The sequence below is a fragment of the Choloepus didactylus genome, chromosome 2 (genome assembly GCF_015220235.1).
Source record: "Choloepus didactylus isolate mChoDid1 chromosome 2, mChoDid1.pri, whole genome shotgun sequence".
NCBI classification, from domain to species: domain Eukaryota; kingdom Metazoa; phylum Chordata; class Mammalia; order Pilosa; family Megalonychidae; genus Choloepus; species Choloepus didactylus.
Window position 1 is genome coordinate 221817854 of NC_051308.1, and position 26489 is coordinate 221844342.

Consider the following 26489-nt stretch of genomic DNA (forward strand, 5'->3'; position numbering starts at 1 on the left):
CTGGAGAGGCTGGTGAGGATTAGAAGTTTGGCCCCGTCGTATCCAGAGGTGTTAATTACAGAGCGGAACGCCAGATCACTGGAGGTGAGAGGACACAGCCCTGTTCTCCTTGGCCTCGGGGAGGACTCCGCCTTGAAATGTACCAGACACAGGGAATCCAACCTATTTGTGGAGTCTCTGGAAAAGCCTTCATTCGCGAAATGTCATTGGTCACCTCATGTCTAACCTCAATCCCTATTGCAGCAGTTTCCTCCCTTCTGCTCCCTTTGGACCTCAGGTCTTGTCTTCCAGCCCTGCCCACTCCCCCTTTTCGAAACTCTGTGACAAGGTGTTGTGCTGGCTCTTTTCTCACCTCACTCTGGCCACTCCTTCTCTGACTCCTCTTTCTCCTCCTACTCCCTGAAACGTGGGTGTTCCCCCAAGTTTCTGTTTTTATCCCTCTTCGCTCCAGACACACTCTTCCTTCCTAATCTCATCCACTTTCTGGCCTTCAACTCTCCTTTGGGGAGGAAATTACCTTCATCAGCACCTCAAAGCTGAATTCATCTCCTGTCCCCTTTCCACAGAGCCTCTTTCTTCATAGTTTTTCTTCAGAGCTCCTCTTTTTGTTTCAATTTTAAAGCCATTGTTTACTCTGGACAGGGATCCTGGCAGGGGCAGAAATGGAGTATATGAACTGCCAAGGTCCCTTCTGAGAAGTGTAAGATTACAATTCCAAAGATGAGCCTCTGCCTTGTTCTCCTGCCTCCAGCCTCTTGAGAAAGGAAATTAATCTCAATCTTTCCGGAGTTCCCAAGGCACTTGGGCTGGGTCTCTATTATAACACTTATCACACTCTATCTTGTATTGTAATTTTTCTGCATACATGTCTTATCTGATCCTTTTGATTATAAGCTCCTTGAGGGCAGGGTCCACATCTTGACATCTTTGTATCCTCCTGACATATGCCACCTCGCCTAACCTCCTGCCAACAATATGCTCTTGTAACAGAATCTTCCTTTGAATTGAATTCCCCTCTAAAGCATTCAGTTTCAGATTTCGGCATTCATTTGAAATAATTACTCTGTAAGGCCAATGTGCAGATGAAAAAGCTCTAATGATATTTCATCAGCTACAGAATAAAGGTCAAACCCTTAGATTGCCAAGACCTGCCTCAGTTTACCTTTCCAATCTCATCATCTGTCACACGGATGTTCCTTGTTTGGTTTTCAAGCCTTCCAGTAGTTCTCTCTATAAATCTCTCCCCCTTGAAATCCTACCCAGCATTTACTGCTTTCATTCTTTGTGGCCTGAATGAAGGCTTCCAAATGCCACTTCCTCCAGAAAGCCTTGCCTTTTTTCAGCCCAGTGGAAAGGAATCTCTCCTACTCCTCAACTCCTACAACTCGTCCTCTCTACCTCTATATCATTGCCTCCCAAACTTGATGCAGCCTCATTATCATATTTGCATATCTTTCCTCCTCCCCCCAACTAATAATGGAAAATGTTATTGACCATTTTTACAATGTGAGGAAATGAGCCCAGAAAGATAAAATTGCTTGTCCAAGGTCACACAATATCTTCTTTTGACTGGGCCAGGCTGTATCAGAGCTCCTTTAAGACGGGACTGTCTAATTGTTTCTGTACCCCCACTAGCACATAGTGGGTCCTCAGTAAATTTTCTGTAGAATGTATATGAGTTATTCTCCTCTGCAGAATAACCCTTCAGAATCTTCAAGAAAGTGACTAAATCATTCCAAGGCTTCACTTACAAAATTAATGATTTTTGAAGAAGTAAAAGCAAGAGATACCAATATTCTAAATTGGATGCTCTTTTGTATCCCAGTCTCCAAGGAAGAAAGATTGGAAGACGCAGGGACTGTAACGTTTACTGACCTCCAGCAATGGTCCAGGATATATCTGTTGTTACACCAGGATACATCTGTTGCCTCCTATAACTCTTACCACAATGTCATGAGGTAGACATCATGCCCCCATTTGGCAGATGAGGAAACTGAGACTCAAGAGGTATGTTGGCCAAGGTCAGATTAAGCTTATTAACAGGTTGAGCAAGGATTCAAACCTAGGCAGGAATGACTCCAAAGCAGAAATTCCACTGTGCCACTGATTCTGCTTAAATCAGAATTCCAAAGTATTAATTAGGGGTGAGAAACATAACTGTCAAGTGGCCTAAAATTGAAGGGCTACCCCATCCCTCCTGGTAGGACAGCCTCCATGAAAAGGCAAGTTATCATCCAAAGGTAGCCAGGGCAGCTGAAATCTGAGCAAAAAGAGTCAGTGAAAAGATGAATCAAAACCTGTTAGTCAGTGCTCAGGCTCCTTCCCTCCCTCTTTCCTTCAATAAATATGTACTGACCATCTAGTGCATACCAGGCATTGTGCTGGGCTCTGGAAATCCAGCGATGAAGCTTCCAGCCCAGTGGGAAATGGCCTCATGACACCAGTTGGATATGTACTCCCCTCTCCCCTACCCCTCAAGGTTTTGGTTCAGTCAATATCTCCTCCTGTTGCCATACTCTCTTGCATCAGCTATGCTGAAGCCACTGATTGGCTGAAGCTTTTTTATTCCTCAATATTTCAGTCCTGAAGATAGATAACATCTAGATCGGATTTGAAATGTTTTTTTTTCCTCAGCTTCAGGCCCTCTCTTAGATTATGACCCTAATGGGATTCTCATCTGTTCTGTATTCATTCCTCCCAGGTTAATTTTCTAATCCCACATTCTGAGATCACTTTACCATATAACCTGTACTCCAACCACTCCTGGAACTGTGACTTATCACCCCAGAAGTCATCTTCTGAGCTCTCCATATTGTTTCTCCCTCCCCAACGCCCCTCCCACCTCCATCTCAGAACACAATTCCTGTCTGGGGGGGGGGAGCACTGGAGGAAAAAAAGCTGAATCCCAACTGGTTTGATAAAACCAAAGGAGACACACCCATCATGGTTTATTAACACATTCCTTCATTTAATTACTCATTAAGCAGACATTATGCTAGGTGCTGACAGGTCCTGAGCTGTCAAACTAGACAACCACTACTGGGATTGTCCCCTGGAGTTGTGCTTTAGGGGGCAGGACTACCACAGGTTCTTGGAAACAGAGACAACTGTTACCTGGATAAGATGAAATAGAAAGAACACTGCCAAGGAATCAGGAAACTCGGGTGCTAATCTTTAGCTGTGTGACCCAAGGTGAATTTTTTTCAGCTCTTAGAATCTGTTCCCTCATCTGTAAAACAAAGGAATATTGAAATTAGTTCTAACCCTTAAGAGTCACTGTGGAGAGAACTGGTATTGGGCAATGCATATAATTCCATTTCTTCACTGCATACCTAAGACAGAAACCTTCAGCTTTGACCAAGCTCACCCCTCTTAATAAATAAAATAAGAAAACAGACCAGCTGGGTTGCTCTTGGGAAATTCACTGAGTTCCTGATGGATTGTTTTGTCGGCTGAGTGGGCCATCAGACCCCTGCAGGCTGGACCTTGCTACAGCTTGGCCAGAATGGGCCGGAAAAAAAGGCTTGAGGGCCACCCCAAACCTTTTTGAGTATATAGGATTGCTAGGTCCCATGTCACTGCCCCAGAGGTCCTGAAAAGAGGCCAGGAGACGGCCAAGTAAAAAACCTGTGGTTGCTGAGGTTTCCTCTGCGCTTGCCAGCATGACCAGGCTCCTAAAAGACTTCACAGTATGAATGCACTTCCCATCGGTTTGGTCAATTCTTTCATCAAACAGTCAGGAAGTCCGAGGTCCTGAGAGAGGAAGGAATTTGTCCAAGGTCACCCAGCAAGATGGCCACTGAGCGGAAACTAGAACCCTGGGATTCAGGCTCCCAGGCCAGGGCCACCTGCACCATAATAGGCTGCCCCAGGAGCCTCACATTTCCAGAAAGAACAACTTCTCTCTTTCCTCTGGTGTCCCCCCCTCCACTCCTAAAGGACTTATACATCCCATTCCCAGATGCCTCTGCGGACCATCCATGGAACAACGCCCCTGACTCTTGTCACCATCTTGTCCCTTCTCTCCCCACCCCCCAAACGACTTCCATACCACCCAACTACATCCACCCAGAGACTGTGCTTGGAGTCTGAATAGCTGAGTTGAAGGTTTCGGTTCTAATCCTTTCTAGCTGTGTGAACCTGGCAAGTCACTTCTCTCTGAACCTGTTTTTCTGTGTGCAGTTAAGTTTTACCTCACAAGGCTGTTGTGAGGATGGGAGCTAATGCGTACAAATACCTTAACTAGGCTTGATGTGGAGTAGTGCTTAATAAACGGTAGTAATTATTCATATTAGTACTGTTCTTTTAAGGCGTCTACCTGAATAACTGGCAGAGTGTTTAAAAAAGGTGGCCATTAACATTAATGTTTTAAAGTTTGGAGCAAGGAGCCTGGCACTTGGTAGAAGCTGAATAAAAGGGGGCTACTATTGTTCCTTTTTTGACCCAAGGGCACCCAGTACCTTTCCAGCCCTAACATTTCTTCTAAACGAAAGCTGCAGCAGTTACTTCTCTTCGCTCAGCAACAGGCTCCTTTTACGTAAGCCGCGGCAGCCAATGAGCAGGAAGGTGGGTGAGTTTTTCTGACAGCCAATAGCAGCCTTCAGCGGCGCGCTGGCTAGGCCGAGGCGGGTTTCCAGGCTGGTTACGGAAGCAAATCCCCAAGCTGTTTGCGGGGCGGGGAGTGTCTCCACATGCTCCCGGCGCTGCCTATCAACGGGGCTTTGGTTGGTGCAGACCGTGGCGCGGCGCCCCGCCCCCGTGGGTGGGGGCCGGCGCTTACCCGTGAGCTTTACCTTTCTTTCTCTTTTTCTCTGTCCCTTTTTTTTTTTTTTTTAAATGAACGTTTGATTTTAGTTTCTGTTTTTCCCCTCCAAATTTTAAATGACTTACATTTATTGTAGAAATTTTGGAAAATACAGAAAAGTATAAAGGTAAAAAAGAACCTGAAATAGTTTTCCTCTTTGTGTTTTTTAATGTTTTTCAGGCTTTCTGCCCTGAGCCACTATTGCTCCAATTCTTTTTCTATTGTGAAAGCGTAAACCTGGAAGCGACCAAAATACCCTTAAAGGAGATTGGTTAAAGTAATATACGGATTCGTCCGCACAGCTGAATGTCATGCAGCAAAGAAATAGAAAGAGGTAGCGCTCTTTGCTTTTAGATGGATAGCGGTGCAGAGTTTAATGTAAGGTTTAAATGAAAAATCAAGTTGCACAATGACGCAAATGGAATGCTCTTATAGATGTGGACATGACTACACAGGAAACAAAAGTCTGGAAAGATGCACAGTTTGCAAAAAACTGTTTACAGCGGCTGCTTCTGGGGTGGGTGGGGGAAGATGGGGAAGTTTTAAGATTCTTTATACACTTCTTTAATATTTGATTTTTTAAATGCAAAGATGTATCACGTTTGTAATTTTAAAAAGTCTTTTAAAGAGACAGGGAAAAAAGCCTCAAATCCTAATCCCACTATCAGGAAGAATTACTAACATGTTGGTTTTTATTCTTTGTATATATCTATTTTTATATATTTATTACATATAACATATTAGTATATATTTATTCTGTCTTTAATTTATGCTTATTTTTCCTAAAAAATGTGTAGCTATGTGGTCTGCTTTTTTCATTTAGTTAATTTCATAATTTTCATAGTATTCTATAAACATAATTTTTGATGGTTGCAGAATGTTCATATGTGCTATAATTTGTTCATTAATCCCTATTGCTGGACATTCTGGTGTTCTTCCCAATTTTTCACCATTATAAATCAAGATGAAATAAAAATCTTACATATAAAAATATTGCATTATATCCCTAATTAGTACTTTAGGTTAAATTTCTAATCAAATTCACAAGTTGAAGACTGTGAACAAATATATTTAACACTCTTGATGCTAATTGTAAAAACTTTAAAAAGTATTTCTGTGAACATTACTGATTTCTAAGATAGGCCCAGGACTGTGCTTCTTGCAGGGATGCAAAGATGAATAATGCCCCAAATCTAGCTGCCAGGATTAATCAGGTGGGAAAGATAGATGCAAATATAAATAACTCAGATAAGTAAATAGCTCAAATAACTGTTTTCTGCTGTATCCCCAGGACTAAGCTCAAATAAGTGAAAATAGTCTGACAAAGTTGTTACTAGGCACAAAACTCTTTATGGCTCCCTATCGTCCAGGTTGTGATGGTACATACAATGGGTTGTATTTTGTCTGCAGATACATATTGTTCAGTCAGTTTTTCAAAAATTGAATAAGTTGCTAAGATTTAAAAATTCAATTTCACATATAATCCCCAATTTATGGATTCCCTTGGAAAACAGGAATATAGGCAACACTGGGCCTGCATTCCAGGGCCATCAGCCAGGACTGAGTAGTTGAACTTATCTTCTCTAACTCTCAGTTCTTGTAACAACAACACGCAGACCACTTGACTCGTGCATTGCCTGCCTGGCCTCCATAGGAACCTGAGTTTGAAACCCTGGACCAAGTGAAGTTCAGATTCCTTAACATGGCATTCAAAGCCCCATGATGGTCCTGTGTCTTCCTTTTCACCTTCACTTCCTTCCACTCTTGCTCACTCCGAATCATGCATAAACTTGTTCAGGGTCAAAGCATGAGGTAGAGGTAGAACTGGTATTAGAACCAGGGATTTTTGTTCCACTGTGCAGGCTCTTTTAACTACTTCATTCGGTTCTTCATTCATTGACTTGTGTTTATTATTCTACAAAAGACCAGGCCAAAGTCAGCCAATTTGCATCAAACCAAATGTGATGTAATGTCCTGAAATGGAAATCTTTCTACAGGATGTACAACCTCACATATGGCTCTCACCCTTCATTCCCTGCTTCTCTCCTTCTTGCTCATTGTGTTTCAGCTATACTGGCCACTTTGCTGTTCTTTGACTATGTCAAGCCACTTTTGTCTCAGGGCCTTTGCCCTTGCTATTATACCTCAGCTTGAAATGTTCTGTATGTTCATAGCCCATAATAAAATAATTTTCATGTCTCTCCTTTATCAGTTCACTCTATAAGATGACAACCTTATCAGATCACACTATATAAAATTGTTCATCTTATGTCCTTTTATGTCCCCTTACCCTGCTTTATTTTTCTTCCACCATACATATGATATATATATCATTCTTACTACTTACTTATTATTTGTTGCCTCCATCACATAATGTAAGCTCCATGAGGACAGGTCTGTGTTTTCTGCTGTATACCCAGCACTGTATCCTTTGCACAGTGCCTGGCAAAGTAGGTGTTCAATTAATTAATTTTGTTTTAATTAATGAATTAATTAATTAGTACTCCTACAAGAGTTCCACCTCTTTCACGGTCGGGTAATTTTCAGTACATTGCGTATTTCCCCCAAGAGCTAACTAGCTTTAAGTTTCTTGTGCTCAGATATGGAGAATGGGATGAAAAACTGAGAAGCACCAACTAGAGGAACAGAGCCAACATCATCAGAGCCATTAATGGCAGTGCCAGAATCCCCTGCCTCAACCCATTGGGAAGATGGAAGAAGATAAACTAAAACAACTGACTCTTTGATCTGAGATGATAAGTCACTTGTGGCTCTTTATGAGACATGAAAGCATAGTGATGAGGAATAGATTCCATCAGGGTCTTTGAGACAATGACCATGGTAGACAACTCTTGAGATCTCTGCCTAGCTCAAAATCCCTTCTTTGGAAACTATCCCATATACAAAGAAGTGGGGCCTCAACAGCTGGGACTGCACTATAACCATACTCTCCTTGCCCAAGCCCTTTAGACTAGGTGTAATTGCCTGACACAACTCAGACTTGAGTCTTTTCCAAGGATTGGAAATTTGCAAAGCTGACTATTGTTAGAGCTGAATCACATTAATGGCAGCTATGGAGCATAAAACTTACCCAGAAGCTTCTTAAAATGTATATTCTTGGAACTTTTCTCAGTATTCTGATTCATGGTGTTGGGAGTAAAGGGTCGAAATTTGCATTTAGAAAAAGCACCCCAGTGATTAAAAAATGGAGTTCCAAGAATCACTCTTGCCACTGAAGCAACCATTAAGCTGGCAAAAATGGCCAGATTCAACATTTTTTTTGGAACTCTGGAATCTAATAAAAAATTTATACTAAACAGAGAGGTGCTTAATAAAGAAAGAGGCTGCTAAATTTCAGCATTAAAGATATCTTCATCAGGTCACTGGTTGACCACTGAGATAAAGGATCAGAGACTTCAGTGACCACACATGACAAGGAATACAGTCTTTGCAAAAATGTTTTGGAAAAGACATTAAATGACAGATGACTGTACCCCACAACAAGCAACAATAACATGAGAAGTGGGGCAAATCTGATTTCCAGAGTTACCACATTATAATATACAAAATGTTTTCAGTTTTTGATGAAAGTTTACCCTATATACAAAGAAACAGGAAAGTAAGGCCTATGCACAGGAAGAAAAGAAATTCACAGAAAATCTTCCCTGAGGAAATCTAGTCATTGGACTTAGTAACACAGACTTAAATAAACAATCTTAAATACACTTACAAAGCTAAAGTAAACAATGGGCTGAAAACTAAAGGAAACCAGGAGGATTATGTTTCAACAAATAAAGACTATCAATGGAGAGATACAAATTATGAAAAGGAACCAAATAGAAATTATGGAACTGAAAAGTACAATAGCTAAAATGAAAAAATCATTAGAGGGGTTCATCAGCAGATTTGAACAGGCAGAAGAAATAATCAGTGAATATGAAGATAGGTCAAGTGAAATTATCCAGTGTGAGGAGCAGAAAGAAAAAAGAATGGAGAGATCTGGCCCTGATCAAGGTGGCAGAGTGAGAAGTTTCGAGATTCCACCTCCCCACACACAGAAGCTCTGAATAACTGGGAAGAATTGGCTGAAACATCTTTCTCAAAGCTCTAGAAAACAGTTAAAAGGATTGCAGCAACAGGGCAAGTGCTGAATCAAGGAAAAGGCAAATTAAAAGCCATGGGATCTGAATAGCCAAAAATATCTTGAGAAAGAGGAATGAAGTGGGAGGTCTCACACTACCTGACTTTGAAGCATATTACAAAGCTACAGTGCTCAAAACAGCATGGTACTGGCATAAGGACAGATGTACTGATCAATGGAATCGAATTGAGTGTTCAGAAGTAAACCCTCGCATCTATGGACAACTGATCTTTGATAAGGCAGTGAAGCCGAAGCAACTGGGAAAGAGCAGCCTGTTCAATAAATGGTGTTTGGAGAACTGGATATCCATTTCCAAAAGAATGAAAGAGGATGTCCATCTCACACCTTATACCAAAATTAACTCAAAGTGGATCAAAGACCTAAACATTAGCACCAAGACCATAAAACTCTTAGAAGAAAATGTAGGGCAATATCTTAAAGATCTTGTGAAAGGAGGTGGTTTCTTAGACCTCACACCCAAGGCACGAGCAACCAAAGAACAAATAGACAAATGGGATCTCCTCAAAATTAAACACTTTTGTACATCAAAGGACTTTGTCAGAAAAGTCAAAAGGCAACCTACACAATGGGAGATGATATTTGGAAACCACACATCAGATAAGGGTTTAATATCCCGAATATATAAAGGAATCCTGCATCTCAATAACAGAAAGACAAACAATCCAATTAAAAAATGGGCAAAAGACATGAACAGACATTTTTCTGAAGAGGAAATACAAATGGCTCAAAAGCATATGAAAAAATGCTCAACTTCACTGGCTATTAAGGAAATGCAAATCAAAACCACAATGAGATATCATCTCACACCTACCAGAATGGCCATTATCCAAAAAACAGAAAATGACAAGTGCTGGAGAGGATGTGGAGAAAGAGGCACACTTATTCATTGTTGGTGGGAATGTAGAATGGTGCAACCACTCTGGAAGACAATATGGAGGTTCCTCAGGAAGCTAAACATAGATTTGCCATATGACCCAGCTATTCCGTTGCTAGGTATATACTGAGAGGAACTGAAACTTAAGACACAAACAGACATTTGTAAACCGATGTTTATTGCAGCATTATTCACAATTGTCAAGAGATGGAAACAGCCCAAATGTCCATCAAAGGATGAGTGGATAAACAAACTGTGGTATATACACAAGATGGAATATTATGCAGCTGTAAGACAGAACAAAGACCTGGATCATGTAATAATGTGGATGAACCTTGAGGACATTATGTTGAGTGAAGTTAGCCAGAAACAAAAGGACAGATTCTGTATGGTCTCACTAATATGAACAGACATTAATGAACAAACTTTGGGAGTTAAAAGCTGACAACACAGGCGACCAGGAGATAGAAAGAGGGCAGAGATCAGCCATTTGATGCTGAAGGACTACAGAATGTTTAGGATTGATTGCATAGATCCAGAAATAGATAGCATAATACTGTGTGATGGTAGCACGGTATTGTAAGTACACTGAACAAAGATGTCTGTGAGTAAAGCTGAAAGAGGTGGGATAGGAGAATATATGACACCAGAGGTAAAGATAGATGATAAAGACTGGGACTGTATAACGTGGCAAAAACTGGAGTGGCCAATGACTGTTACTAAATATACAAATATAAAAATGATTTTGCATGTGGGAAAGCAAATGAATGTCAACCATGTAGAAATTTGAAAAGGGGATGGTATTCAGGAAAAAACATAATCAAAGCAAACTGGAGTCTATGGTCAACAGTAACATTGTAATATACCTCCATTAAATGTAACAAAGGCAATATGCCAATGCTAAATGTATATGAGAGGGGGATATAGGGGAGGAATATGGGATTCTTGGTAGTGGTGTTATTTGCTGTCCTTACTAATATATTGTATTGTATGACATGTTATTTTTCTTTTTATCATTTTTTTCTTATTGCTAAAAAAATTTTTTTTTTCTTGTAGTAATCAGTATGTTCAAGTGCTGATTGTGGTGATAAATGTACAACTTTATGATGATACCATGAACAACTGATTGTACACTGTGGATAAATGTATGGTTATGAGAATATAACTCTATAAAATTGTAGGAAAATATATATATATAGGAGTAAAAGTGTTGGAGAAAACATGGTGAGAGGGATGATGCCTCACCAATATGGACTAACTGCAATGTGTAAACTCAGAATTGAATCTTAGAACATAGCCTAATGTGGACATAATAATTGTAATAGTCTCTAGTTCGTAAGCTCTTACAGCAGTTAACTCTATCCCTGAATTGTAATGCCTGTCTCTAAACTTTGAGATGCTGATCCCCTAGCGTATTGGACTCTGGAACAATGCATATCTCTGAGACACCTGAAACTCAGAGCTAGAGCTCAGCAGATATGAATGTCAGTATTAGTGCATACAGCCACTTTCAAACAACAACAACAAAAAAGCTGAAAAAAGAGCCCAGACTTCAATTAGTGATATGAATGAAGCAGGTCTGGTTAAGACCAGGGCAAGCCAGGCCAAAGGGTAAAGGTTGAAACTGATTGTGTTTTAAAACTTCAACTTCCATATGAGACCAAGGGAATAGATATCTATTTGGTACAGGATCTAAATTTTCTAAACGGTACAACTCTATAGTCGATTTGTTCAAACACCACAATTGCATGGAACTTTGAATAGGAAGTGAGATATGGTAGGTTAGTATAGGCTGGAGTGAAATAGTGACACATCCCAGAGTAATTTGGGCAGATAATAAAAAATACATTTACAGCCTCCCCCTCCCCAGCCCCGAGGATCTGGGGGAAGGTGCAGATGTGTTGGACATCCTCACCTGGACTGGTTGTCACAAACATTGGGACTGGCGGTTTGATGTGCTGAGCCCTCGAGCATGGGACTTGCCCTTATGAAGCTCATTACCACAAAGGAGAGTCTAAACTTGCATGTAATGGTACCTAAGAGTCTCCCCCTGAGTACCTCTTTGTTGCTCAGATGTGGCCCTCTTTCTCTGTAACTGAGCCAACTCAACAGGTGAACTCGCTGCCCCCCACCCCACGTGGGACCCGACTCCCAGGGGTGTAAATCTCCCTGGCAATGCAGAATATGACTCCCGGGGATGAATGTGGACCCGGCATTGTGGGACTGAGAGTATCTTCTTGACCAAAAGGGGGATGCAAAGTGAGATGAAATAGTTTCAGTGGCTGAGAGATTTCAAATGGAGTCGAGAGGTCACTCTGGTGGACATTCTTATGCACTATATAGAGAACACCTCTTAGGTTTTAATGCACTGGAATAGCTAGAAGTAAATACCTGAAACTATGAAACTCCAACCCAGCAGTCTGGACTCCTGAAGACAATTATATAATAATGTAGATTACAAGGGGTGACAGTGTGATTGTGAAGACCTTGTGGATCACACCCCGTTTATCTAGTGTATGGATGAGTAGAAAAATGGGGATAAAACCTAAAGGACAAATGGGGTGGGATGGGGGGATGATTTGGGTGTTCTTTTTTCACTTTTATTTTTTATTCTTGTTCTGGTTCTTTCTGATGTAAGGAAAATGTTCAGAGATAGATTGTGGTGATGGACGCATAACTATGTTATCATACTGTGGACAGTGGATTGTATACCATGCATGATTGTATGGTGTGTGAATGTATTTCAATAAAACTGAATTCAAAAAAAAAAAAAAAAATCCATGGGATCGATACTTTCAGCAGACTGGGAGCCTCCCTACACAGCCCTGCAGCCCAGAACTGCCCTGCGGGGACGGCACTCACCTGTGACATAGCACAGTCATCCCTCAACAGAGGACCTGGGGGTGCACAGCCTGGAAGAGGACCCACTCGCAAGTCTCAGGGGCGATATGCCAATACCAAGGACTTGTGGGTCAGCAGCAGAGACAAACTGTGGCAGGACTGAACTGAAGGATTAGACTCTTGCAGCAGCTTTAAATCTCCAGGAATACCAGGGAGATTTGATTGTTAGAGCCGCACCCCCCTCCCTGACCACCCGGACACACGCCCCATATACAGGGTGGGCAACACCAACTACATGCGCAAGCTTGGTACACCAATTGGACCCCACAAAACTCACTCCCCCACTCACCACAAAGACAAAGTGGGGGAGAACTGGCTTGAGGGGAATAGGTGGCTTGTGGATGCCACCTGCTGGTTGGAGAAAGTGTACTCCACGAAGCTGTAGATCTGACAAATTAGAGATAAGGATTTCAATTAGTTTACAAATCCTAAAAGACCCCTATCAAGTTAAGCAAATGCCAAGAGGCCCAAAACAACAGAAAATTTTAAAGCATATGAAAAAAACAGACGATATGGATAACCCAAGCCTAAGCACCCAAATCATAAAGATCAGAGGAGACACAGTACCTGGAGCAATTAATCGAAGAACTAAAGACAAACGATGAGACCATGGCACAGGATATAAAGGACATGAAGAAGAGCATGGCACAGGATATAAAGGACATCAAGAAGACCCTAGAAAAGCATAAAGAAGAAATTTCAAGAGTAAATAAAAAAAAAAACAGATGACCTTATGGAAATTAAAGAAACTGTTGACCAAATTAAAAAGATTCTGGATACTCATAGCACAAGACTAGAGAAAGTTGAACAATGAATCAGTGACCTGGAAGATTACAGAATGGAAAATGAAAGAACAAAAGAAAGAATGGGGAAAAAAAATAAAAAAAATCGAAATGAACCTGAGGGATATGATAAATAATATAAAACGTCCAAATATAAGACTAATTGGTGTTCCAGAATGGGAAGAGAAGGGTAAAGGTCTAGGAAGAGTATTCAAAGAAATTGTTGGGGAAAACTTCCCAAATCTTCTAAACACATAAATACACAAATCATAAATGCCCAGCAAACTCCAAATAGAAAAGCCATGGGATCTTATTTTGTTCTGGCTGGCCCCACCCCCAACTCCTCACCAGCTCAGCATGGAGCCAGTCAGTGCTCCCTGTGGGGGTCCCTGGTCCCAGTTTGAGGGGGAACAAAGTAACTTATATGCTTTCTGGAAGAATGTATGTCTGGCTCAGTCTGTCTGGTGGTGGCCTGAGGTCCTGAACTAGGACATTGGTTTCAGGCTGGCCATTCGAGAACTTCCTCTGTGTGTAAAAGACAACCCACAAAGCTGTCCTGCAGAAGCTATGGGAGACCAGTCAGATTGTGGCTGTATGGGGCAAGGGATTGCTGGCTGTAAGACATAGAGTGCAGTGCCCAGAACCATGAGGAAACTGTTTCCAACAAAAGAGATGAATTTGTATCCATGAGAATGGAGGAATTCCTAAGGCCACATGCTCATGCCCAAGATAAGACATATGTGCAGAAAGGATCAGGGAGGGTCGTACACTTTAGCCTTAAACTATTCTGTAAACTCATTGTATGGATAAGATCTGAAGGAGAATACTCACATAGGTCAATCTGCAAAGACTGGGAAACGTGTTTTTTTTTTTTTTCCTTATTTTGTATTTTTTGTTAGCATACTGTTTTCAAGGAAAATTCTGTCAAAACACTAACTGAATATAAGCTTAAGAATCCTCAGAGTATAAATTCTAGTGATAAATATAAAATATTGAAGTTTAATAAAAGATTATAAAGGATACAGAAATAGGAAGTCATGGCCCAGGCAAACATGAAGATTAGACATTAGAAACCATCAATGAGGAGGACCAGATTTGGGACATACCAAAGACTTTTTAAAAAATGGTTCCAAATATGCTCAAAGAACTAAAGGAAAACATGGACAAAGAACTAAAGGAAATCAGAAAAATGATAGATAAACCCAAAAAGAATACCGATAGAGAGATGGCAAAAGACCCAAATAAAGCTGAAGACCATAGTAACAGAGATTTAAAATTCCCTAGAGGAATTCAAAATCAGATTGGCCTTCTTGACCAAAAGGGGGAAAAGAAATGAAACAAAATAACATTTCAGTAGCTAAGAGATTTCAAATAGAGATGAAAGGTCATTCTGGCAGTTACTCTTATGTAAGCTTCAGTGAAATATTATAAATTGCCACAGTATGCCAAGCTCCAACCAACAGTATTTCTGAAACCCTAAATAATACCTTGGGTTCTATCTAAGACTCTATAAAAGTTTTACTTATTACATTTATTTTTGCAGAAACATAAAGCCTCCAGATTGTTCCTAAGCCAGATAAGCCCTGAAACCCAGAGGTACCAGTCTCTCCAAGAACATCAACCAGTTTCATTCCTCTACCCCATAATCCCAACATGAAGAAGTTAGAATGGTCATTACCCAGATATCCCTGAAGATTGAGAGAATAATCACTGTGCCAGTTTGAATGTATTATGTCCCCCAGAAAAAGCCATATTCTTTGATGCAGTCTTGTGGGGCAGACGTTTTGGTGCTGATTAGATTTGCATGGAAATGCGCCCCACCCAACTGTAGGTGATAACTCTGATGAGACATTTTCATGGAGGCGTGGCCCCACCCATTCAGGGTGGCCCTTGATCAGTGGAGCCATATAAATGAGCTGACAGGCAGAGGGAACTCGGTGCAGCTGTGAGGGACATTTTGAAGAGGAGCTACAGCCAAGAGGGACACTTTGGAGGAAGCACAGGAGCTGCAGATGAGAGACAGTTTGAAGACGGCCGTTGAAAGCAGACTCTTGCTCGGGAGAGGCTAAGAGACGACAAATACCCCAAGTGCAGCTAAGAGTAACATTGGTGAGAAACTGCAGCCTGGAGAGGAATGTCTTGGGAGAAAGCCATTTTGAAACCAGAACTTTGGAGCAGACTCCAGCCATGTGCCTTCCCAGCTAACAGAGGTTTTCCGGACACCATTGGCCATCCTCCAGTGAAGGTACCCGACTGCAGATGTGTTATCTTGGACACTTTATGGCCTGAAGACTGTAACTGTGTAACCAAATAAACCTCCTTTTATAAAAGCCAATCCACCTCTGGTGTTTTGCATTCTGGCAGCATTAGCAAACTAGAACAGATTTTGGTACCAAGAGTGGGGTGCTTTTGCAGCTGAGTTTGCAAATACCAAACATGTTGGAGTGGCTTTTTAAATGGATAAGGGGAAGATTCTGGAAGAATTGTGAGGAGCTTGATAGAAAAGGCCTAAACTGCTTTGAAGAGACTGTTTGTGGAAATATAGACTCTAAAGATACTTCTGACGAGGACTTGAACAGAAATGATGAATGTGTTGTTGTGAACTGGAAGAAGGGTGATCCTTGTTTTAAAGTGGCAGAGAATTTCGCAAAATTGAGTCCTGGTGTCAGATGGAAGGAAGAATTTGGAAGCAACAACCTGGAATACTTAGCTGAGGAGATCTCCAGACTACATGTACAGGATGTACCCTGGCTTCTCCTTGCAGCTTATAGTAAAGTGTGAGCGGAGAGGGATAAACTTAGAACTGTTGGGTTCAAAGAAACCAGAAGCTGATGGCTTGGAAAATTCTAGGCTTCCAGGGGATGGAATTCCAGAAGCTACAGCCCAACGTGAGGATGTAACCAAACATGGAACCCAGCCGCCATTTCAGTCCAAGCCAACCTTGGAAAAGGAGTTAAGCAGAAAGATTTGTGGAAAGTCCTATTGTCTAATGGCTTTGACCCCTGTGTGCTTCATGTGAAGCCAACAGAATTTTTGCAAGATCTTTATATAAGCCATTGCCAGTCTGGACTGGAGGAGAAAGACAAGGAACAAATTGAAGGAAAAATTTCTTCAAAGACAGAGCCGTGGAGGTTGAGGTCTGGAGTCAAGAGGTCTCGGGCTGGGAGAGTGGAGCAGCCCACACGCATGGAAAGGGTGAGTTTGCCCTGGAGGTGAAAGGCGGGCTTTCCACCTCAATGCTCAGGAAATGTTCTGCCACCCCAAGCCCCAAAGAGGGTGGAGCACATTCCCAGGGAATTGGGGAGAGCCTGGCTGCCACCACACTGTTCTGAAGGGGTTGAGCATGTGCCCCGGAGATGGAAGGGAATCCGGGAGCTGCCCTGATGTTTGAGGAGGGTGGGACTGAGAAGATGGTCTCCCCAATGTGTGGATATGTTGGAGCACTCACCCAAGCGTTTGGAGAGGAAAGGGCTGCCACAAAGGCCCTTAGGAAGGGTTAGACTCCCGCTCTCTCAAGCCCCAAGTATGCAACCTTGCTTTGTTAATGACTCTCAGACTTTGAAATCTAATGGAGTTTGTCCTGCAGATTTTAGGAACTATTTTGGTCCTGTGAACCCTGTTTTCCTCTCAGGTTTTCCTTATGGCAATGGGAATGTTTATCCTATGAATGTCCCTCCTTTGTATATTGGAAGCATACAACTTATTCTAAGTTCACAGGTACAGAGGCTGAGGGGAATTCTGCTTTAGGAGAGACCATGCCTATAATTGATTTAGATGGGATCTTGTACTTAACTATTGTTACTGAAATGATTTAAGTTTTTGTGATATTGTGATGGGATGGATGTATTTTGTATTTGGAAAGAATATGTTTTTCTAGGGTCCAGGGGGTGGAATGTGCCAGTTTGAATGTGTTATGTCCTCCAGAAAAAACCATATTCTTTGATGCAGTCTTTTGAGGCAGATGTTTTGGTGTGGATTAGATTATCATGGAAATGCGCCCACCCAACTGTAGGTGATAACTCTGATGAGACATTTCCATGGAGGTGTGGCCCCACCCATTCAGGGTGGCCCTTGATCAGTGGAGCCATATAAATGAGCTGACAGGCAGAGGGAACTCGGTGCAGCTGTGAGGGACATTTTGAAGAGGAGCTACAGCCAAGAGGGACACTTTGGAGGAAGCACAGGAGCTACAGATGAGAGACAGTTTGAAGATGGCCGTTGAAAGCAGACTTTTGCTCCGGAGAAGCTAAGACATGACAAATACCCCAAGTGCAGCTAAGAGTAACATTGTTGAGGAACGGCAGCCTGGAGAGGAACGTCCTGGGAGAAAGCCATTTTGAAACCAGAACTTTGGAGCAGATGCCAGCCATGTGCCTTCCCAGCTAACAGAGGTTTCCCGGACACCATTGGCCATCCTCCAGTGAAGGTACCCAACTGCTGATGTGTTGCTTTGGACACTTTATGGCCTGAAGACTGTAAGTGTGTAACCAAATAAACCCCCTTTAATAAAAGCCAATCCATCTCTGGTGTTTTGCATTCTGGCAGCATTAGCAAACTAGAACAATCACATAAGAGGGAGGAGTTGTAATAGAGAATTTGGGATTTAACAAATGATTATGACTACTGAATCATTATATAGACATTTCTTTTTTTTTTTTAATTCAGTTTTATTGAGATATATTCACATACCATACAATCATCCATGGTGTATAATCAACTGTTCACAGTACCATCTTATAATTGTGCATTCATCACCCCAATCTATTTTTGAACATTTTCCTTATGCCAGAAAGAACCAGAATAAGAATAAAAAATAAAAATAAAAAAAGAACACCCAAATCACCCCCCCCATCCCACCCTATTTTTCATTTAGGTTTTGTCCCCATTTTCCTACTCATCCATCTATACACTAGATAAAGGGAGTATGATCCACAAGGTTTTCACAGTCACTCTGTCACCCCTTTTGAGCTACATTTTTATATAATTGTCTTCAAGAGTCAAGGCTACTGGGTTGGAGTTTGGTAGTTTCAGGCATTTACTTCTAGCCATTCCAATATATTAAAACCTAAAAAGTGTTATCTATGTAGTGCATAAGAATGTCCACCAGAGTGACCTCTTGACTCCATTTGAAATCTCTCAGCCACTGAAGCTTTAGTTTGTTTCATTTCGCATCCCCCTTTTGGTCAAGAAGATGTTCTCAATCCCACAATGCCGGGTCCAGATTCATCCCTGGCAGTCATATCCTGCATTACACCCCTGGGAGTCAGGTCCCACATGGGGGGAGGGGAGTGAGATCACCCACCAATGTGGCTTAGTTAGAGAGAGAGGACCGTATCTGAGCAACAAAGAGGCACTCAGGGGGAGACTCTTAAGCACAACTGTAAGCAGGTTTAGCCTCTCCTTGCAGCAACAAGCTTCATAGGGGCCAGCCTCAAGAAAGAGGGCTCAGCATGTCAAGCCGTCAGTCCCCAATGTTTGTGAGAACATCAGCAACAATCCAGGTGAGGAAGTCCAACACCTCTGCATCCTCCTCCAGCTGTTCAGGGGAGCCCTGAATATATATTTTTATTCCCCACCCAAATTACTTTAGGATGTGTTGCTATTTCATTCTAATCTATACAGACCTACCCTAGCTCACTTCCTATTCAAAGTTCCATGTAATTATAGTGTTTGAACAAACTGACTATAGAAGTTATATTGTTTAGAAAATATAGATCCTACACCAAATAAACATCTCTTCCCTTGTAGACATTTCTTTCTAGTTTCTGGTGTATTAGAATGGCCAGAAGGAAATACCCGAAATTGCTGAACTGTAACCCAGTAGCCTTGATCTTCGATAATGATTGTATAACTATATAGCTTTTATCTTATGACCATGTGATTGTAGAAACCTTGTGACTGATACCCCCTTTATCAAGTGTATGGTTAGATGTGTAACAAAATAAAGACATGCATGGAAAAAAAATGGAATGACAAAATGAGGAGAAAGTGTATAAGGATTTTGCTGCTTAACAGGACAAGGGTAATTAAAACTTAATCTTCAGAGGAGAATGATTCCCTGGAGTCAAAATTGCAGCCTCCTTAAATGTTTCTACCTTTTACCATTCTTTTGAGAAATGTATGAGAGTTCAGTTGCTCCACATACTTACCAATATTTAGTACTGTTTGTCTTTTTTATTTTAGCCATTCTAGTAGATGTGAAAGGAGATTTAATTTAAATTTGCTTATGATTTATGATGTTAACTTTTCTTGTGTTTATGACCCATTTATATATAATTTGTCATGAAGTGTCCAAGAGTTTTGCCCATTTTAATTGCGTTATTTGCTTCTTTATATTTTATTTATAGAATTTATTCATACATACTGGATGTGAGTCCTTTATCTGTTACATATTCTGCAAATATTTTTGTCAGATTATGATTTGTCTAGTTATTTTCTTAATGTTGCATTTTGAGAAGCAAATATTTATAAATTTGATTTTATCTAAATAAAAAAAGAGGAGATTGGAGCCAGCAGGAGAAAGAATCAGTGAATATGAATATAAGACAGTTGAAATCATCCAGTCTGAGGAACAGAAAGAAGAAAGAGTGAAAAAAAGTGTGTGTGTGTCACTGCGGAAACTGTGACACACCATCAAGGGTACCAATATATGCACTGTAAGAGTCCCAGAAGGAAAAGAAAGAGAAAAGGTGGCAGAAGGTATATTCTAAGAAAGAATGGCTGAGAACTTCCTGAATTTAATGAAAGACATGAATGTACACTTCTAAGATGCTCATTGAACTCCAAGCAGGATAAACCCCCAAATGAAACTGTCAAATGCTGAAGATGAAGAAAGAATTGAGAGCTACTTGAGAAAAGCAACATGACATGTACAAGACAGCTTCAAAATATTGTGCTGATTTCTCACTGGAAAATGTGAAGGCAAGGAGGAAGTGGTATGACATATTTAAAAGGCTGACAGCAAAAAATTACCAATCAAAGGGGACTTCCAGGGAAGAAGGTGGAGTAGGGAGATTCAGGACTCAGTCTTTCCACCAAAACAACTATTAAACAGGCAGGAACTCTCTAAAACAGTTATTTTAAAACTCCAGAGGCCAGAAAAGCACTGTACCGCATCCAGGGATGTGTGGGATGAAGAAACCAATAAACTATGATAAAGAAAATTAAACTGCTCTCTATGCATAGTGGCTACTGGTGCCCATCCCCCATTCTTGTGGCTAGCTAACTGACGACAGAAAGGGACTTAAAAACCCTCTTCTCCAAGAAGAGGGGTGGGCACAGCTGATCACTGATCATGGCTTTTTGGATTTCTGGGGGCCTGGCTCTGATACTGACTTACCCACCCAGGGCAAAGGCAGTGGCAGCCATTGTTTCAACCCTCCCTGGACATGGGTGGAGGTGGTGGAGATTTAAAGATTCAGTGCTTCCTCTGGGCTGCCAGGGACAGTTAGCTGAAGGGTTACATTTGCAGGGCAGAGCAGGAAAGCTCAGCTTTGGGAAGACTTTGGGGTAGCTTTTGGCACCCTCCTAATCCTCTCCCAAACGCACTTTGGAACCAGCCTGTGCCCCACCTCATGGGTCCCTGGCCCTGTTTGGGCTGGGAAAGACTGACTTGGGAAAGTCCTTCCAGAAAGTGACCCTCCTCCAAGAATTCGCCCTCCAGGCAAAAGCAGCTGGAAACAATGAAAGGAGTGTAAACACCTATAGAGGCAGACAGTTGGGGAAAAAGACCTGCTGGCTTCAAACACCCAGGAGAGGGAGGCCTGTCTCCTGGGAAACAGAGGAGACAACCAAACTCCTGTACACAGGGGAACTCCAAAACAACTGACAAGCAAAAGCCCAGGACAAGACAGAGGCCCCAAAAGACAGGGAAAGCCCTGCACACTGCATTCGCCTTGGGCAGACCTTCTTGATAAGGAGGGCTGAAGCTCAAGAGAATCTCTGTCTTATCACCAGCTGGTTACAAATCCAAGAAACAGACATCTCAGGGAATAAATGCCAGAGTCAATATTTTAAAATATTAAAATGTACAGTGTGCAAAAAAAGAGCACAAGACAGAAAAAGAAACAGGAAATGATGGACATCCAAAGAAAGGGGATAAAAATACAGAAAATACAAAGAAGATGAGAATGTGGACATTCTGAACAAAGTCTTTTAAAAAATGGTCTTAAATTCAAGGAGACGAAGGAAAGTACAGAGGAAAAACTAAAGGATATCAGGAAAAAAATGAATGAGCAATATGAGGGTCTAAGTAAAGACCCACATATCCCTGGATTTTTAAAAGGAACCAAACAGAACTACTGGAGTTGAAGGCCACAATCACTGAAATGAAAAATGCCCAGGAGGGTTTCAAGAACAGACCGCACATGGCACAAAAAGAATCAGTGAACTTGAAGACCAGACACTTACAATGAGTCAGACTGAAGAGTAGAAAGAAAAATGAAATATTGAGAGTAAAAATAGCCTTAGACAGCTATGGGACACTGTGCTGGTTTGTATATATTATGTCCCTCAGGAAAAGCCATATTCTTTTAATGCATTCTTGTAGGGGCAGACATATTAGTGTTGATTAAGTTGGAACCCTTGGATTAGGTTGTGTCCATGGAGATGTGACCCACCCAACTTCAGGTGATAACTCTGATTAGATAATTTCCATGAGGTGTGGCCCTGCCCCTTCAGCATGGGCCTAGCGTGGAGCTCTATAAAAGCTCATAAAGAAGGAGCTCACAGCTAGCTGCAGCTGAGAGACACGTTTTGAAGATGGCTGTTGGAAGCTGACACTGACATTTTGGAGAACGTCATTTTGAAACACAGCCTGGGAGCAAGCAAATGCCAGCCATGTGCCTTCTCAGCTAACAGAGGTTTTCCGGATGCCAATGGCCTTTCTCCAGTGAAGGTACCCTTTATTGATGCCTTACATTGGACATTTTATGGCCTTAAGACTATAACTTTGTAACCAAATAAACCCCCTTTATAAAAGCCAATTCATTTCTGGTATTTTGCATAAGGCAGCATTAGCAAACCGGAACAGACACCATCAAGCACACCACTATATGCATTATGGGGTCCCAGAAGGAGAAGAAAGAGAGAAAGGGTCAGAGGACTAGTCTAAGAAATGATAACAGAATACTTCCCAAACTTAGCAAAAGACATGAATATGCACATCCAAGAAGTTCAGAGAACACCAAACAGGATAAATAAGAAGAAAATCACAACCCATTGTGTATCAATTACACTATCAAATCCAAAGGGCAAGGAGAGAGTTCTGAAAGTTGCAAGAGAAAAGCAATGTGTTACATACAAGGGAGTCCCAACTAGATTGAGTGTGATTTCTCATCAGAAACCATGGAAGCAAGAAGGCAGTGGTTGAAATATTTAACATGCTGAAAGAAAACAATTCCCAGCCAAAAATTTTAAGTCCAATGAGACTCTATTTCAAAAATGAGGAAGAAAGTAAGACATTCTCAGGTAAACAAAAGCTGAGAGAATTCATTGCCACTAGATCTGCCCTACAAGCAGTGCTAAAGGGAATTCTTTAGGCTGAAATGAAAGGACACTAGACAGTGGTTTAAAGCAGCATAAAGAAATAAAGATCTGCAATAAAGGTAAACTTTGGGGTAATTATAAATGCCAATATTATTGTATTGTATTCTTTAGTATGTAACACCCACTTCTTACTACATTTACAAGTGCTAAAATGCAAATGCATAAAGAATGTGCATAAAGACTAATGATAAATTTATGAGTTGGCCATACGATGTACAAAGGTATAAGTGGTAACAAGTACCAAAAAATAGTGGGAAGAGAGAGGAGTATAACAAAAGTATATGTTCATGTTATTGAAGTGAAGTTGTACCAAAACATATATGATTGCAATATATTCTGGATGTTAAATTTCAACCCCATGGAATCCACAAGAAATATATCCATGAAGAAACGAACAGGCACTCAATATAGTACAACACTAAAAAAGCAAATAATTTAAAAACAGGCATTAACAGAAGTAAGAGACAAAAAATGTATAAAACTTACAAAGGCTAGGTAGCAAAATGGCAGAAGAAAGCCCTGTATTTTCAGAACTGACTTTAAATGTAAATAGATTAAACTCTCCAGTCAAAAGGCAGAGATTGGCAAAATGGATAAAAAAGCATGACCCAACTATATGCTGTCTGCAAGAGACTCATCTTAAAGTCAAAGATACAAGAAGGTTGAAAGCACAAGGATGGAAAAAAAGATATTATGCAAGTAGTAAACAAAAGAAAGCTGGGCTGGTTATACTAATAACAGATAAAATAGACTTCAAGACAAAAACAGTTATGAGGGACAAAGATAGTCATAATATACAGATGAAAGGGACAATTCAACAGGAAAATGCAACAATGATAAATATATATGCAATTGACAGCAGATCCCCAAAATTTCTGAAACAAATACTGACAGATTTGAAGGGAGAAATTGACAGTTCTACATTAATAGTAGGAGTCTTTAACACACCACTCTCAATAATGGATAGAAAATCTAGTCAGAAGATAAATAAAGAAGTATAGGATTTGAATGACACACTAAATTAACTAGAGCTAACAGACATTTTGGAACACTGCACCCCAAAAAACACAGAAAAACACATTATTCTTGAGTGCACATGGTTACCAGGGGACAAGGAGGGGACAGGGAATGGGAAGTTAAAACTTAAAATGTACAGGTTTCCTATTTGGAATGACGGAAATGTTTTGGTAATGGATTGTGGTGATGGTAGCACAACATGGTGAAGGCAATTAACAGCACTGAAATATATATCTGAATATGTTTAAAAGGGGAAATGTTAGATTGTGTATATGGTAACTAAATAAAAAACTTAAAAATCCATGGAACTACACTACACAAACAGTGAACCATAAAGTAAACCATGGACTTTAATAATACAATCATAAAAATGTGCTATCGTTACTTGTAACAAATGTTCCACACCAATGCAAGTTGTTGTTGGTGTGGTGGTATATGGGCATCCTTTATTTTAAGCATGATGGTTCTGTAAACCCACAACTTCTCTAATAAAGAAAAAAAATTAAATACCTTCTACCAAGGAAAAGCCCAGGACCAGATGGCTTTAAATAGTGAATTCTATAAAATATTTAAAGAAGAATTAACACCAATCCTTCTTAAATATTCTCAAAGAAACAAAAGAGGAGGGAATGCTTCCCTATTAATTTAGGGTAAAGCCAGCACTACCCTGATACCTAAGCCTAATAAAGATATTACTAGAAAAGAAAATTACAGACCAATCTCCCTTATGAATATAGAGGTAAACATCCTTAATATACTAGCAAACCAAATCCACCAGAATATTAAAAAGGTTGTACACCATAATCAAGTGGGATTAATTCCAGGAATGCAGGTTGGTTCAACACATAAAAATCAATCATTGTGATAGATTAATAGATGAAGAAATAAAGCACACCCATAATTATCTCAATAGACCCAGAAAAGGCATTTGACAAAATTCAGAACATTTTCATGATAAAACACTCAGAAAACTGAAAATAGAAGAGAACTTTCTCAACATGATAAAGGGCATTTGTGAAAACCCACAGCTAACATCAGACCCAATGAAGAAAGACTAAGTTTTCCCCCTAAGATCAGGAACAAGACAAGGATGCCCATTTGCATGGCTGCTATTCAATATTGTACTTGAAGTTCTAGCCAGAGCAAGAAAAAGAAATAAAACATATCTAAATTGGAATGGAGGAAATGAAACTATCCCTATTTGCATATAACATGGTCTTATAGATAGAAAATCCAAAATAATCCACAAGAAAACTACTAGAGCTAATAAATGAATTCAGGAAAGTGGCAGGGTACAAGAGCTACAGACATAAGTCAATTGTGTTTCTATACACTAGCAATGATCAATCTAAAAAAGAAGTAAAGGAAACAATTCCATTAAAAATAGCAACTAAAAGATTAAAATATCTAGAAATAAATTTAACTAAGGAAATGAAAGACATATATACCACAAAACATTTCTGAAAGAAATTTAAAAAGAAATCAAAACAGCATGGAGAGACCAAGGGAAGAGATGTTTATTTAGCACAGGATCTATATTTTCTGCAGCACACTAAATAATTTAACTTGTACAGTCAGTTTATTGAAACACCATAATTAGATGGAACTTTAAATAGGACGTGAGATCTAGTAGATTGAAACAGGTTAGTGTGAAATCCCAATACATCCCAAAGTACTTTGGGCAGAGAATAAAAATGTATTTGCAGAGTTCCCTGAGGAACTGGGGAAAAATGTGGAAATATTAAACTTCCCCACCTTGGGAAACCACTGATATTCTCACAAGCATTGAGGACTACCAATTTAGTAGGCCAAGCCCTTGATCTTGGGGCTTGCCCTTATGAAGCTTGGTACTCCAAAGGAGAGCCTAAGCCTGCTTATAACTGTGCCTAAGAATCTCCCCCAGAGAACCTCTTCTGTAGCTCAGATGTGGCCTAGGCCCACTCAGCAGGTAAACTCACTGCCGCCCCCCCCCAGGTGGGACATGACTCCCAGGTGTGTAAATCTCCCTGGCAATGTGAGACATGACTCCCAGGGATCAGCTTGGACTGGGCATCAAGGGATTGAGAAAGTCTTCTTGACCAAAAAGGGAAGAATTGTGGGATTGAGAAAGTCTTCTTCACCAAAAGGGGAAGTGAAATGGAACAAAATTAAGTTTCAGTGGCTGAGAGATGAAAAAATCCTTAAGAAAATACTAGCAAACTGAATCAAACAGCATAAAAAAAAAAAAAGAACTACTCACCATGAGCAAATGTGATTTATCCTAGTAATGCAAGGTTGGCTTAACATTAAGAAATCAATTAATATATCATATCAATAAAAAGTTGCAATTATCTTGATGCAGAAAAAGCATTATGGAAAGAAATGAAAGAAGATCTAAATAAATGGAAAAATATCCCATGTTCA

General features: G+C 40.5%; 1 long non-coding RNA gene across 1 annotated transcript; it reads right to left on the reverse strand.

The window, feature by feature from the left end:
- Window positions 1-2972: 2972 nt before the first annotated feature.
- LOC119520247 lies at window positions 2973-4561 on the reverse strand. The gene is made up of 3 exons (XR_005214150.1): window positions 4461-4561; window positions 3628-3753; window positions 2973-3229 (listed from the first exon to the last, which is right to left on the reverse strand). It is a non-coding gene; the product is annotated as an uncharacterized LOC119520247 (long non-coding RNA).
- Between the last annotated feature and the right edge of the window lie 21928 nt (window positions 4562-26489).